This window comes from Sinocyclocheilus rhinocerous, unplaced genomic scaffold (genome assembly GCF_001515625.1).
Source record: "Sinocyclocheilus rhinocerous isolate Xijiao unplaced genomic scaffold, SAMN03320098_v1.1 scaffold883, whole genome shotgun sequence".
Classification (NCBI taxonomy): Eukaryota; Metazoa; Chordata; class Actinopteri; order Cypriniformes; family Cyprinidae; genus Sinocyclocheilus; species Sinocyclocheilus rhinocerous.
The window spans coordinates 197,101-201,962 of NW_015627244.1; the positions used below are offsets into that span (position 1 = coordinate 197,101).

The 4,862-nt window shown below is 32.9% G+C and overlaps 1 protein-coding gene across 2 annotated transcripts in view; it reads right to left on the reverse strand.

Annotated features, from left to right (window-relative positions):
* Positions 1–4,862, reverse strand: part of LOC107724759 (ephrin type-B receptor 5-like) — a 55,612-nt gene that overhangs the window by 47,945 nt on the left and 2,805 nt on the right. The gene's annotated exons all lie outside the window — the stretch shown is intronic.

Consider the following 4,862-nt stretch of genomic DNA (forward strand, 5'->3'; position numbering starts at 1 on the left):
GGGGTAGTGCATGTGTATGTGTATAAAGTACACTGCTGTTCAGAAGTTCTGGATCAGAAGTTCTGGATCAGTAAGATTTTTAACATTTTTTAAAGATGTTTTTTCAAAAATACAGAAAAAAATATTACAAAATAGAAATATTTTCTAACAATATAAGTCTTTACCATTATTTTTTTTTTATTTAACACAACCTTGCTGAAAGAAATATAATTTCTTTCAAAAAAAGAAAAGAAGTTACCGACCCCAAACATTTGAATGGTATAGTGTATATCATTACAAAATATTTATCTTTTTAAATAAAAGCAGTTTTTTTTTCTTTTTATTCATCAAAGAATCCTGAAAAAAAAGTATCACAGGTTCCCAAAAAATTAAGCCAATACTGATAATAAATCAGCATATTAGAATGATTTCTGAAGGATCATGTGACACTGAAGACTGGAGTAATGATGCTAAAAATTCAGCTTTGATCACAGGAATAAATTATGTTTTAAAGTATTATAAATTAATATTATTTTAAATTGCAATAAAATTTCATAATATTACTGTTTTTTTTCAGTATTTTTGATCAAATAAATGCAACTTTGATGAGCATAAGAGACTTCATTAAAAACAAAAATCTTTCATTAAAAACAAAAATCTTTCTTATCTGAAACTTTTGAACGGTAGTGTATGTGTATATTTGTATGTTTGGATATTTATTTGCTCTCTGTATTAATCTGATTATTGTAAAGTCTTCTTATGCTTTGGAAATTTGGCATATAAATGATTATTATAATTTTTTATTATTATAAAATTCTTCTGCAATGCATGTATCTATAATATACTGTATTTGCTTCATATATGCCATTTCCACCACTATTATTTACTCTATTTGAATTTTATTGCTTAGGGGTGACATTTTTATTTATATATGAATTTATTTGTTTGCTCTTTGCTATTAATATGATTGATCATTAAAGGTTGGATGTGCATTTAAGCTTGGGAAATTTGCCATATAAAATATTACTATTATTATACAATGACAAAATCCTGCTGTGATGCATGTATGCTATCAATATACTGACAGTGGGAGACCTCACGAGGAGACACACATATATCCATCCTTAGAAGAAGTGGACATGAAACAGAGCTTGCAATGTGGGGAAACAGTCCAGCGAAGCCCAAGTTGTGCCGCCTGAGGGACCTTTTCGTGGCCCTGTGTGAGACATGACATGAAACTGTGCTCTTCTCCTCTCTCATTGCACCTCTCCATTCTCCTCACCTCCTTCACAGCTCCCTCTTTTACATGGGCGTGGGTGTAAAAGCTGCTTTTACCAGAATGTGAGGCTTTTAAACCATTCTGTTTCTGTCAGCGAGGAACACCCTGCTGTGTGCATTCTCCACTCAGCACTGTCTGCTCACACACACACTCCTTTTCAACACAACACCCCTGAAGAGACAAGTGGAGGCTGATTACCACTAAAGGAGAGCACAGTCATTTTTATAACCCGACCTCAGGGACTGACCTTATGGTGTTGTCTTCCGTCCAGACTGACAAGATTGCAGCAGGGACAAACTCTCTTTCTCTGAGCTAGATTGTTTTGAGAAGTTTTGACTGCTCTATTTGGAAACCAGCCTCATATTCTGCCATGGGCATGTGAGCCAATGCAGGCCACTGGAAATCCTAAAATCTCAGTTTTCCACTAAAAATATATAATTAATTGAGAAGTATAACTTCTTAGAGATAGAGATCACATACTTATAGAAGCATGTACTAACAGATATTAAACTTAAAGCATTAATGTATAATGCATTATAAAAGTAGTTTTAATGCATTAATTATTCCTTGTAATGCACATTATAATGCATTGTACAATCACATGAATAATTATAACCACAGTTAATACATTATAACACTCATCAATTCATTGTTACACTATGAATTTTAAATGTGGTTATAATTATTTACGACTAGATATAATGCATTACAACGCATGAATAATTATAATGCATTATACCCTTTAATAACCATTTATAATGCATTATAGGCTTTAAACAAAGTGTTACACAGTGTAACAGTGTAACACAAAGAATCTTGTGTTTTTTGGCATAAATCAAAAATAGTACATTTTCCGCTTGCTTCAACAGATATGGGTAAGCATATATCTTAGAATATGCTTAAATGCCTTGTTTTGAGAATATTTTACTTGAAAACAAAACAACAATACTAATTAAAAAAATAATGATCTTTTGCAATTTACCGCTCAAACGTTTAGGGTTGGTAAGATTTTTTAATGTTTCTCTTCTGCTTACAAAGCATGCATTTATTTGGCCAAAAATACTGCAAAACCAGCAATATTATGAAATATTATTACAACTTAAAATAACTATTTTTTTTATTTGAACATATATTAAAATGTAATTTATTCCTGTGATGATTTTAAGCAGCCATTACACCAGCCTTCAGTTTCACATGATTCAATCTGCTGATTTGCTGCTCAAGAAATTTTCTTATTATTATCATCAAAGTTGAAAACAGTTGTACTGCTTAATATTTTTGCGAAAACTGTGATACTGTTTTTAGGATTTTCTGATGAATAAAGCATTCAAAAAAACAGTTATTCAAAATAGAATTTTTTGGGTAACTTTTACATCAATTTCATGCATCTTTGCTGGATAAAAGTTGTTTTATTTATTGTTTTGGAAAAATATATTTAAAATCATGTACACTCACATGAGATGAAGACTTCAGTCGTATCAGTAGCCTTATAAAAGCTGTTTTATTTCACATGGAGCAGGTCACCTTATGTGGGCCACCATTCTGAGATCACATGACCAGCAAAATAATATACTCTAAATATGGTTAGAGTGTCTGATGTGGTCAAAGAGGGCACTTTCACTAGCAGACCTACAAACGCCTTCCAGAGATCTTGAAGGTACGGCACGCTATGTGAATAGACAGGCAGCGTCTATGTGAATGGCTGCTGATCTAATTAAAGGTGATGAAGGCAGGGTACAGGCATTTGCTCCTGGAGGGCAGGTACAACTGCATTAGTTTAGAGTTATAGGCCTGAGGGAATGGCTGTGGACTAGTTAAATGTGATGAAAGGTATAGTATTTTGCTATAGGAGAGCAGGTAAAGGGGTTTGCTGAATTAGTTTAGAGTTATGGCTCTGAGGGAACGACCTAGAATCATCAGAGGTATGAGTCTGTGTTATGAGACTGATGTGTCGCAGTGGTTAATATAGTATTATTGCAATATGGGCACAAAACACTTGGACTGGTCCTTGTCTTTTTTTTTTTATATCTATTTCTATGTCTTAAAAGAACTAGCTGTTCTGTGTATGGGCAAGCTCTCTAAGCTATGCAAGACACTGATTACGCCAAAAAAAACACTGGGATTTCACACTCTAAAAATGTTGTCACGTTTTGTTGAATATCTATTGACTGACTGATTGATGCCTGTTTGTTTATTGTATTTACAGAACCATTTGGGGTCAGTAAGATTTTTAATGCATTTCTGAAAGAAATATCTTGGTCAACAATGCTACATTAATTTATTCAACAAGTCTGTAAAAAGCAGTAATATTTATTACAATTTAAAATAACCGATTTTCAATAAATAGTTTTCTATTTTAATATTAATTTAAAACATTAATTAATTTATTTCTGTGATGGTAAAGCTGAATTTTCATGATCCTAAAGCTGAATTGATCCTTCAGAAATTATTCTAATATGCTGATTTGCTGCTTAAGAAACACTACTTATTATTATCAACAGTGAAAACAGTTGTGATGCTTAAGATTTTTGTGGAAACTTTTTTTTAGGATTTTTGATGAACAGAAAGTTTAAAAGAACAGCATTTATTTTAAATAGACATTTTTTGAGCATTTTGCCAACAATGTAAAAGTCCTTACTATCACTTTTGATCAATTTAATGGATCTTTGCTGAATATATTGATGTATGCCTATTTATTGGCACCTTATTTTAATTGTATTTGTTTTAAATCATTACTATTATTATTATAAGTAGCTGTAGTATTTCTTTTTTTGTCACTGCTTTTGTTGTGTGTGATGCATTGGCAATATTGTATGTATAGTAATCATGCTTCAAAAATGTTCTCTTCTTTGAAAAGTTCTTTGAAATTTCAATTTAATTGTTAACAACAATTGGTAACGGTCATTATGCAAGCGAAAATTGTATTTAATATGATAGAATCAACCTGACTACCTGTGTTTAAGTAGCCTTGGAGTAAAGGGGCTCATCCATAAAAACATCGTCCCAGGACCTTGTGAATATTAGCAGTGGCCCTTATTTTTAGATCAGATTAGATCCACTTTTTACATTGCAAATAGTTACATACACTCTTTACCATTCATGCGCATAAACGTGCTTTCGTGTGAAAAATGCAAAGCACAATAACCGATTCAGATAAGTTTGAAAAAAACAGTAGCACATACAAGCTTCTGTGAGACAACATGCTCTTAACAGACTCTGGCATTCAGATACCTCACACACACACACACACACACACACACACAAAATGAGTCACTGAGAGCTTTTTCACAAGAGCTCACTATGAGATGCCAACTTCATCAATCCATCTATTTAAACTGCTCATGTCTGCAATGCACTGACTGAAAACACCATTTAGCCAATAGAGAAATGAGACTGAGTGAAAGAAAAAGTGCAGATGAAAGGACACAGAGATGTACAGTGAAGTGAGTGGGGTGTCTGTATTGTCAGAGGGCTGAATGGTCTGTGGGGAGGAGGAAGGCCATTATAATAGTTATAATATCAGAGAAAAAGGGGGCAGAGATTTGAGAAGGGGGGGGGGGTTGCATGGGTCAGAGAGGGACAAAGGTTACACAAATTATTCACT